Here is an 11,432-nt window from a genome sequence, read left to right on the forward strand (position 1 = left end):
GCCCGACTCAACAAGAGCGCTCGAACACGACCCAGGCGCGAGGAACCCGCTCAAGGCCGCTGCCCACGAGATCCCACTACCTGTGGCTCTTGCCTTTTTCAATTTCCCCGTCTGCACGCTGCCGAGTAAAACAAGTATGTTGCATTGTGCCGCCTGCTTCCGGGGGGTACTTGTTGCAACCTCCAGCACTCTCTGATCCGCTTGTTTGGAAGTCAGTGCGTTCTTCTGGAGCACAAGCAGGGTGCAGAGTGGGGGGAGGGGCAGCTGTGACTAAAAGGATGGGTCACCACACCCGCCCGAGGCTCAGGGAGCGGCACAGGGGCGATCCTCACCAGCTCCGCGTCGTTCTGTTAGCTCCAGATGTGTGCAAAATTCCGCCAGGAACCCAGTTTGGTTTTCCAGCAGATGCAAGAGAGATCAGAGATGCAAACGAGGTCGGAGGTCACATCAGAGAAACAACTCGAGTAAGTAAAAGCAATGCGGAACCTGACCTCAAGTAAAGAGGAAAACTGGCAGGCAGGCACGAAAATTCAAAACGTAGGAAAGTCTGGGGGCGCCTGGGTGGCTCAGTCAGTTGAGTGACCGACTTCGGCTCAGGTCATGATCTCACGGTTTGTGAGTTCGAGCCCCACGTTGGGCTCTGTGCTGCCAGCTCAGAGCCTGGAGCCTGCTTCTGATTCTGTGTCTCCCTCTCTCTCTGACCCTCCCCCACTCATGCTCTGCCTCTCTCTGCCTCGGAAATAAATAAACATTAAGAAAATTTAAAAAATGAAAAAAAAAAAAAAAAAAAAAAAACGTAGGAAAGTCTGGCATTCCTTGCGCAAGAAGATAAACGCGGCTTTTTTTCTAAAAAAAAAAAAAAAACAAAAAACAAAAAAACCAAAAACAACAAAGCCCATACACTACCAGGGTATCGTGCTGGATTTTTCCTCCGGTCCTCAAGTCACCAAGGATACTGCTTGGGACCTCCCAGCTCAAAGTCCTACAGATCTCCATCTTAAACCCTTTGACGTGACATTGCCCTCCATCACTTGATCCCCTCAGGCACCACTCTCAGCACCTAGCGTTCTAACTACAATACTACAGAATATTTGTCGGATTTTATTAGGAGTTACCGTCATTACAGAAGCCACCAGGCACACACCCCCAGCAGAAACGAGGGGCCTTCTTAGAGAAGGACCCCAAAGAGAATGAGGCTGTGTGTGAAAAATAAGGCAGGCTTTGCCCACGGATAACGGGGCGTCAGGCCGAGGGAAATCAGAAAAGACCACATCCAGGAGAGCTTCCGAATGACAGCAGTGATGACTTCAAACTCACTCACCCAGGATCCACAACGAGGCAGGTGCCAGATCCGAGGAAGGAAGACGGAACCTGTGAGCCCCATTCACGGGGCAAGAGGGTCGGGCAGACAGGAGCGGGTAGAAGCCATGGTTTGCTGGGGTGCTTGCGTGGAGTCATGGGGACTTCACAAGCACATTTCAACCTGCTCTCTGGTGAGAAGGAAATGCAACGTGGAAACATTAGTTTCCATTGGCCAGCCCTTAACTCAAGGCTTGCTGTAGAGTTGAAGGTCGACCACCCTTCCTGTCCTGTGAGCTCTGTACCTATACTCCATGTCCTAGCAAGACGGGTCTCTTCCTGTAGAGTACGTATCTCCACCAGGAGCACAGACACACGTTTGCCTAGACGTTGTGTTGTCCGCCATTGCTAGTTCTTTGAGAGACAGACAGACACGGAGGGCAGAGACCATCCCAAGCTAACTCCACACTATCAGCACGGAGCCCGATGTGGGGCTTGAACCCACAAATCGTGAGATCATGACCTGAGCTGAAACCAAAAGTCAGACGCTTAACTGACTCAGCGGCCCCCCCCCCCCCGGTGCCCCCTGCCAGTTCTTAATGGTAAACACTTTTAGCTTAACAACCCCCTCTGTCAAGGAACCTAAAACAAGTTTCAAGAAACGAAGCCAGCGTACTTTCCAGTAGCATCATCCGTTTCTTTCTTGAGCACCTACTGTGTCCCAGACACTATGCCAGGTGAAAACACAGCACGGAGTGAAACCATCATGGGACTGGCTTTGGAGTTTACATTCTAGTAAGTCTGGGTCATCTGATACTTTCCATGTTGTAATCCATACCTCACCGTCATCAGGCTTTCCTCGATCTCAGGTTGATATCCTAACTCCCCCTCTCAACTCTGAGTTACACGGATTATTTTACTCTCAGGGATCATTTGCCACTTCTCCCATGGCCAGATCTAATGCCTGTCCAGTTTCTTGCCTTTGGAGACCTTCTACCTCCTGAGATGGCTCTTATGGACAGAACACAACACAACTCCAAGCCAGCCAGCTCTTCCTTCTAGATGACCCCCACCTCCTCCCAAAGCAACTGGATCCCTTGTCCCCGTCAACTCTAGGAGGCTAGGATGAAGGGAACACAGACAACACTTCTCTGCTTCTACGATGGCCATAGCTTGCTCAAGTCTTTGAAGTCTCCCAATAGCTTGGAGCACGTTTTAAGCTTTGAGGGACGCTGTGGAAGCAACCCCCCGCCACCACTACCAGACTTGAGGTGAAGACTAGAAATCCCAGCAACCATCCTGTCGCGGTACCAGGAACATGACCTGCTCTTTTCTCGAAGCAACAGCAGTGAAGCCACGGCTCTCCCCAGCACAGCTCCCAGCCCACGTCCATCTCTGCACACCTTGTTCTTGCCCAATGATACAAGAGCCACTGAACTTGTCCTGAATCATTTCCTTGGCACATTCATGTAAACGGATCCGCGTCACATTCTTGTAATTCTCTAGCATCACATCGATGGTCCCTTCCAAACTGAAGAAGGAAAGAGTTCCATTTTAACACCATTTAAAGTAGAGATGGGAGGGGCGCCTGGGTGGCTCAGTAGGTTAAGCGTCCGACTTCGGCTCAGGTCATGATCTCGCCATCTGTGAGTTCGAGCCCCGTGTCGGGCTCTGCGCTGACAGCTCAGAGCCTGGAACCTGCTTCGGATTTTGTGTCTACCTCTCTCTCTCTCTCTGCCCCTCCCATACTCATGCTTTGTTTCTGCCTCTCAACAATAAGTAAACATTAAAATTTTTTTTAAATACAATAAAATAGAGATGGGATCTCTGGCTGCTTGCTTGAGGCATTCTCTTCTCAGGTATAATGGTGGTCACAACAAGGAAATTAGCAGGAAACCACTTCAGTCCTTGAGAACTCACAAGGAAAATGGAAGGACCCGGAAGGTAGGATGGCCCAGGAGCAGGACTGGAGAGTGTGCAAACGTGTGCAGAGAGAGGCCTAAACCTGCAGACGTTTCTAGGAAGAAAAGCAGTGTTTGAACCTCTGTCTTGTACAAGGGTCTGGTTCTCATTTGTGAAGCTACAGGAAAACAGGTCAGAGCACTTAGCCTCACGGCTCTGGAGAAGTCTACAAAGGACTTTTCTTGGGTGAAAATGCCTTCCTCTTACCTTCCCTCTAGGGCCCCGGCGTGCAGTCACATCCGGAGAACAATGCTGAGACGTTCTAGGTGCGCCTCGTGCTTCCTGTGCTTGACGATAAACAGGGGTCCAAGAACGCTCAGGAACAGAAGGAAAGTGAAGCCCCACCTGAGTCACCTTTACTCCTCATCTTGACGGGGCCGAGTAGCTAACTTCTCAACTCCACTCCACCTGTGTTCCAGAACCTGCCGTCTAGGTTTTGTCTGGCTGTGGCCACTCTTTTGAGGGTCCAACACAGGAGACGCCTGGAGGTCCCACCATGCAGGTGGAGCGGTGGCAAAGTCACGTGTGGCACACGGCACACGGCCACTGCAGCCGGAAGCGACGGCACCAACGTCGCAGAGAAATTGCGCTGGGACCCACGGTCCCCGGGGGGCGAATCCAGCTGCGTCTGGGGAAGGCAAAGGCAGACAGGCGGCATGTCACCACTTCTCGTGGCTGCCTCGTGGGGGTCTGCGTGAGGACACGTACGGAGGACCCGCTCAGCACATGTCCTTGCATAGTACAGGTGCTCACTGTCATCAGGGGTGCTACAGAGGAGGAGAAGGACTCCAGAACCTTAAATCACCTGCCGTGACTCTCTGGCGTGTTCCTACAAATAAAAAGGACTCGCCACGCTCCCCTTCCGTCCCTGCCCCCAAACCTCATCCTTACCTACCCGAGTTGCCACCCGCCCTGAGTTTCTGCAAATAAGTCATGGCTGCCTGGTGTGCAAAGAACACGGGCGGATCCCAGACACAAGAAGGTAGGCGGTCTCCCGGGGAAGGAGGACACTCCTGTCCCAAAGAAAAGTCTCCTCTATTCAAACAGTTCACGGAATCAGATTCTTAATTCCTCCCTGGCTGGCTCCCTGGGTCTATCTTATTTGCAATGAAAAGTAAAGGACAGGGCACAAAGTCTGGCAAAAAGGCACGGTCATTTTTTTTTTTTAACTCGCAATTCTCTTCATGCACACGTTTGTGTAATTACACACAAAATGTCACGGGGCTCAGCCCACCTTGCAAGCTTCAGGTTTAAACCTAGACTCTGTTTCTAGGCACATTATTCTGCTTAGGAAGATTTAGGCATTGACAAGCACCTACGGGTTTTGTCCTAATTTCTTCCCCTTGCAAATGGTGTTTCTTTTACACCCTCGGTGTTTTCCTCCCTCTATTTTTCTTCCTCCTCTACTAGAAATCCTGGCTTCACGACTACAATTTTGATGCCTGAGCACATTTCTGTATTCTTATTCTCCCGGAGGGTTTTTTATCCTTCTGGAATGTATAAATCATTTTGAAAGCTTTCTGCGCGGTACCACGCTTCCGAGATCATCTACCGGTGTGTCCCCTACACAGAAACACCCTCAGGGCTCAGCCACAGGAGGGCTCAGATTTCGGTGGCAGAAGGGCTGCTTCCACGGCTGCCCTCACTTCTGGCTGCGCAGGCCAGTGGGGGGGAGGGGAGGGAGGGAGGGAGGGAGGGAGGGGAGGGGAGGGAGGGAGGGAGGGAGGGGAGGGGCCGGGCCATCTGGTGCCAAAATCGTCCTGACGGTCACCGACACACGTTCTAACTGCCCAGAGCTCATCCCAGGCAACGGGCACTGGCTGAACCCACCCACCCCCTCCACACTGTTGGCTCCGTGATGCTCCCCGTGACCTCTTCTCCCTTCCCAAGGAGGGCAACTGGCGTCTCTTGCCCCGCGAGGTCTCCTCTGTAAGAACAGAAGACCAAGGAAGATGAACACGGGCATTCGGTCCCATGTCCCGAACTTCCCATCTCGCCCTCCGGGGCCACCCTCCCCTCCAGGGACAGCCACAGCCCTGCGTGGTCATTTGAGCCACGCGTCGCTCTTCAGTAATAATTTGGGATTGCTCCTACGCTCCAAAGAGAGGCTACCAAGGGACCTAAGCAGGCAATTACCCTTAATCTGCACTCGCCGCCCAAATATCACTGGTAACGTAACAAGATGGCGGTAAAACAGGGCTTCGGATGTGGAATATGGTTGGGAAGAATTCCAGGAAAAGTCAGCGTGAGCAGATGACACGGGCTGTAGGAAGCGTAGCAGGCCACCACCGGAGAGGATGGACCACGTGGAGGGTGAATCCCAGTTAGCACAGTGCCCCGGCCCCCACACTGTGCAACTCAGGCGGGAGAGGCGGTAGCTCCCCCTAGCGGCGGCGCTTCGCCATTCCCTCACACCCCGCACACCTCTCCCCTAAGCGGATCCTAACACGGAAAGAACGCTGCGCTGTTGTGAGCTCGCACAGGTCTTCGTGCGCACCTGAACATCTGCATTTCCTTCCACGTTTTAAGAAGGTCTTAAGATACCCTTTCATGGTCTGTTCAATCCAATCCCGCTGTGCCCCACAGGCAAAAAAAAAGTTACTTCTTTCCCCCAGAAGTCAGCCATCCAGCCTATACCTTTATAATCTATTCAAAGAAAGTAAATTCGTATTTACAGGAAGCAAATTACAACAAATCTGTGGCGGGTTTGGGATGAAAGCGGCACTTTTCAGACCCTACTTTAAATAAAATACCAGGGATTTTTTCTTTCCCCCTCCTGGTTCCATTCAGTTCGGTATTTTCTCCTCTCCCCTACGACAAATGTGGGGCACCACTTTCCTGGCTCTGTGTCTCCTTAACCACTTGTTGGCACTCGTTACAACAGGCTCATCGAGAAACAGAAAAGGCAGATACGATCTGTGCTTCTCATCCAGGACGTATTGGAGTTCTTTGTTTACTCCCTGTAACCAGGCTTCCAGCCCAAGAAACTAACCAAGAATCTCTACGGAAACTAACCAAGAATCACCAATGACGTCCTAGCTCAATCTGATGTCCGCTCTCCGGTCTCCTCCCGGACTTCTCCTAACTCTTTAGGAGCCGTACTTATATGCTCCCAAGTACTTTAAACCAAGGGTCACCGTCCTCACTGTGAATACTTGGTCAGATGTCCTGTAATCTCACTGCCCCTGCCCCCACATAACCGTTAAGAATATCAGGTAGATATTTTTTCAGGCTTTTTCTTGGAAAAATCATTTACACGCCTTCACATGTGCATCCACAGATTTTAACCCTACTATCGTTCTTTACGTGGTTTTGTTGTTTGGTGTGGTCCCTACATCCATCCACAGTGACGACAGCAGCACCCTCCAATAGACCTTTCTCCGAGGGAAGGAAGGCTTGAGGTCGGCAGCCCAATCTGGTTGCCCCGTGTCACATGGGGCTTTTTGGCCCTGAAACGTAGCTGGCGAGACTCAGGAATCAAATGTTTACTTTTAACTTTTTTTTTTTATGTTTTTATTTATTTTTGAGAGAGAGACACAGCACGAGCTGGGGAGGGGCAGAGAGAGAGGGAGACACGGAATCCGAAGCAGGCTCCGGGCTCCGAGCCCTCAGCACAGAGCCCGACGCGGGGCTTGAACTCATGAACCGCAAGATCATGACCTGAGCCAAAGTCGGACACTCAGCCGACTGAGCCACCCAGGCGTGCCTACTTTTAAATTATAGCTCTACCTCATGCTTTCTAAAAAGCTGTCTAGAGAGTTGCACAGTCGCTCTGGAATCTACCTTTCTTTCCAGTTGGTCTTTTGAATTGTTTTGTGGCACACCCATTTCTCCTTTTTTTTTTTTTTCTCAAATGCTTATTTTTGAGGGAGAGAGAGAGAGAGCGCGCGTGAGCAGGGAGGGGGGCAGAGAGAGAGAATCCCAAACAAGCTCCATACTGTCAGGGCAGAGCCTGACACGGGGCTTGATCTCACAAACCATCAGATCATGACCTGAGCCAAAATGTAAGGGTCAGGTGCTTACCCGACTGAGCCACCCAGGCGCCCCACCCATTTCTACTTTAAACATTTGCCTCCTTATTTTCCATGATGGAGTCCTTTCCGGAAAGTTTGCAACATTTCCTAGGTTGCGTTTCCTAGATTCCTGGTAAGTTTCCTCAACGTGCCCCAACTCTCCAGCCTGCTGCTGGCCGCGGTGATCTTGGTCTTTAGGTAAAACGGCTCAAACCTTTTGACATACGGTGGCTGTCCCAGAGTCCCTCAGCAAACTCCTAGGAAAGCCCACGTGTGCTTACAAAGGGAAGAGGCAAGACCAGAGAGGTTGGTACTGCTTCCACTCATTCCCAGCAAGCCTGTCTTCCTCACTCCATCTCCCCTCCCACACTGTGCTGTCAGCCGCCTCTCTCCGTTTCCCAACACCCCTAACGCAAGACTGAACACACAGCAGCTCACACTGAAGGTCTGGGGCTCTTGAGGAACTTTACGTCACGGCTCAGTTTAGCAAATTAAACTCAAATATTATATTCTTCACCCCGAAAATTCCCTCTGCCCTTCCCGCCCCCAAAATCAGCTATTTCTTTTATCCTATTGCTGGTCCTTCGCTTTTCCGGTAACTTCCCCTTTTCCCTTTAGTTTACTTGCCCCTAAACCCTCAAGTCCCTGTTAGCACTTTTACAACAAAGCGAACAGGCTGAGCCCAGAAGACCTCATCTTCACACCCGCTAAAGTGCTCCTGAAGATCCTGTCCCTGAGATTAATTCTGCAACCTGCACCCTGTCCCACGTTCTTCCTAAGTGACAGCTACCCAGCAGTGGCTCCATCTCAGTAAGAGCCTGACTCCCTGACCCTCATTTTCTTGTCCCGGCTGCTTATACTTTCCCTGGAAGACACACAGGCAAAGCTGGGGCAGCACGGACTCAGGGCCCCTGTGGGCTGTTATTCAAGGAAAAAGCCGGGCGCCTGGGTGGCTCAGTCAGTTGAGCGTCCAACTTTGGCTGAGTTCGAGCCCCGCATCAGGCTCACTGCTGTCAGCGCAGAGCCTGCTTTAGATCCTCTGTCCCCCTCTCTCTCTCTGCCCTTCCTCCACCCAGGCTCTCTCTCAAAAATAAAACATTAAAGGGGGTGGGGAGGAAAAAGCCCCCCCATCCGTGCCCTACAAAAATATCATGCCCGAGGATACTTTGAAAAGGTCCATGTGGTGGTCTCATCAAATGCTGAGTCCTTGGCCGGAGGCTTAAGGGAAGATCAGACATCACGAACTGAAAAGGAAGGGGGGGATAAACCAGCCATAAGACCTATGCCAGCACCCTGATTATAGACCAAAAATTAGACCGTGTGCATGTGTGTGCGGGCCTTACAACCCTTTCTGATCCCTGCCCTGTGCTGACTCCCCCCCACCGCCCCACACATGGTTTTCGGACGCTGGAACTGAAGAATGCAGAGAAAGAACATCACAGAAGTGACCGAGTTCGTTTTCCTGGGACTCTCCAGATTCCAGGAGCATCAGCCCACTCTGTTCGTGGTCTTTCTCATCCTGTACACATTAACCCCAGCTGGCAATGCCATCATCGTGACGGTCGTCTGCATTAGCCGTCACCTCCATAACACCCGTGTACTTCTTCCTGAGCACGCTGGGGAGTTCAGAGGCCACATACACACTGGTCACCAGGCCACGGATGCCGGCTGGTCTCCTAGCCCAGAATCAGCCCATCTCCTCGGCAGGCTGTGCCGCCCAGATGGCTGTTCTTTGTTGCCTTAGCCAGCAGCCACTGATTTCTGCTCACGGTCACGGGCTATGACCGCCGTGGGGCCATCTGCAACCCTGAGGTACACAGTCATCATGAGCACGAGGGTGTGTGTCCACCTGATGTGCGGAGCCTTCGGCCTTGGCCTGGCCGTGGTGGCCGTCCAAGTGACATCCATGTTTACCTTACCCTCCTGTCAGTGTGGTCGGACATTTCTTCTGTGACATCCTCCCTGTTCTAAAACCTCTCCCCTAATGACACCACTGTCATTGAGACTAACAATTATGGTGTCAGTTCCTCTGTGATCCTGGCCCCCGTGAGCTTGAACTTCATCACCTACGTCCTTCTTGTCTCCACCAGCCTCAAGATCCCCTCCGCCCGGGGCCAGAAGAAGGCCTTTGCCACCTGCACCTCCCACCTCACGATGGTCATCATCCACTACTGCTGCGCCTCCATCATCTACCTCAAGCCCAAGTCAGAGAACTCAATAGAAAAAGACCTTCTCTCAGTGACTTATACCATCATCACTCCTTTGTTGAGCCCTGTTGTTGAACCCTGTTGTTTACAGTCCGAGGACCAAGGAGGTCAGGGATGCTCTGCGCAGAGCTGTGAGAAGAAACATTTAATATGTTGACCCTGCCCATAAGAGACCTCTATCCCTGAGCAACACGTGTCTTCACTGCCTCCAAACTTCCAAGTCTGTCCTGTGCAGTCCTTTCGGAAATGGGATGTGCCCATCTTCCTTCAGCACCCCTACTATAAAATCTTTTGGTTCCATAGATGCCCAAGTTTGGTCCAGGTGTTTTCATCTGGGTATTTGAAAGGTCAGGGAGGATGGGCATTATGTTTAAGAAAGTGTGTCTGCATTTCTAGAGTGGGGCAGGGGACATCTTAAAAGCATATTAAATGTGGCTCTTTTATGGTTGAAAATAAAAACTTCTAGAACTTTCATAATATAACCTACGGAAAATGAAACTGGGCAAAATCTCAGCAAGGTAAGAATAGTCAATAGTGAAATTGTATCAGAAACTTTGGGAAAGGGGAGACGTGTATTAAAAAAAAAAAAAAGATTAAGAAATTCAGAAGACACCAGTTTCGTTCTTGAAAGTGTAGCCTCTATTATTTGATTGATACCAATGGCTTTGCTTCCATTCTGTGTGGTCCCCAGAGGGGTGGCCACGGCTGCAAGCCGCTCAACTCTCACATCACGTCTGACCGTGCTCATCAGTCTCTCTGGCTGCCAGTTCTCTCCATGGAGCCAGCTTCCCTCTCACCATTCTGGAGAAAAAGAAGTTGGTCAAAGAGAGCTGTGCTCTGTTGGGAGTAAGAACCATGAAAGTATGCTTTATTTGCACACACACCATGGCACTTCTCGGGTAATACGAGACAAACCACCAGCAGTCAGGAGTAGTTGCTCAATTCACCAAAAAAAGGCTGAAAACCAAAATCTCTACTCCTACCAGGCCTTTTAAGGAAACTGTCCTTTCCCCCAGAGCTTCTGGGAGCTTTTCTGGTTTTCTGGGAGCTTTTCTGGTTTCCCGCCTGCACAGAACCTCTTACACTCTTACCTCCGGTGAAAGTAGGGACAGTTACACACTTCAGGCACATGCCTCTTTCTCCTCAGTATTGTGTTCGGAAGGCTTATCTGCCCGTTGCTTAATGACATTTGTCTTCTTAAAGGAGGGATTTCCTTTCCCTTCTCCTGAGAAAGGGATGGGGCCATCCCAGGAACTCACCCCAAGTAAGGTCTGGCCATACAAGCGGCTGAGATTCTAAGGGGGAAAGCCAGAGTTCTTCCAAGTTCTAGTCATCTCTTTGTAGTTTCTGCCCTAGGTCTTTGAGATTTCTGCATCCTAGAAGCAAGGCTTCCTACAGAAGCTTTTGAGAGGTCAAACTGGGCCCGAGCGCCCTTATCTGCCATAAGGTCCTCCCCGACAGTGCTCTCAGGTTCAGCCCACCATGAAACCCTCCCCCACATCCAAAGTTGGCACCGCTGAGAAGGCATCTTTCCTCCAGAAGGAAAGAGTCTCTCCAACAGCATGACAGGACCCTTCCCCCTGCCACCAAGACCACCCACAGTGCCAACTCTTACTCATTACCTCAATTCCCTCTGGACTAGAAGCCACCCAGGTCCTCAGATCTGTCCTTTTGTGTGCAGAAGGGAGGCGGCAGGCCGGGGAGGGCTGTTCTGAGCAGGAAAGTGGGGCGGGGACCAAACCTGTCCTAACCCTCCCCAGACGCAGCATCGCCTCACCCAGCCCCTTGCTCCCTTACTACTTCTCCATGAGGCCACTCTTCCTGAGTCCGAGGACCAAAGAGGGAGGTTTCCCCCATATTCTCCCTCCATCCACACGCTCACAACAGCCGACACACCACAAGCCACCTGTGCACTCAGGAGTTAAACGCCAGAGCCGGGCCCAAGAGCAGC

At 51.3% G+C, this 11,432-nt stretch overlaps 1 pseudogene; it reads left to right on the plus strand.

The window, feature by feature from the left end:
* The first annotated feature begins 8,694 nt into the window (after positions 1 to 8,694).
* Positions 8,695 to 9,978, plus strand: LOC106985587 (putative olfactory receptor 10J6; annotated as a pseudogene).
* The last annotated feature ends 1,454 nt before the right edge of the window (positions 9,979 to 11,432 follow it).

The sequence above is a fragment of the Acinonyx jubatus genome, chromosome E4 (assembly GCF_027475565.1).
Source record: "Acinonyx jubatus isolate Ajub_Pintada_27869175 chromosome E4, VMU_Ajub_asm_v1.0, whole genome shotgun sequence".
NCBI classification, from domain to species: domain Eukaryota; kingdom Metazoa; phylum Chordata; class Mammalia; order Carnivora; family Felidae; genus Acinonyx; species Acinonyx jubatus.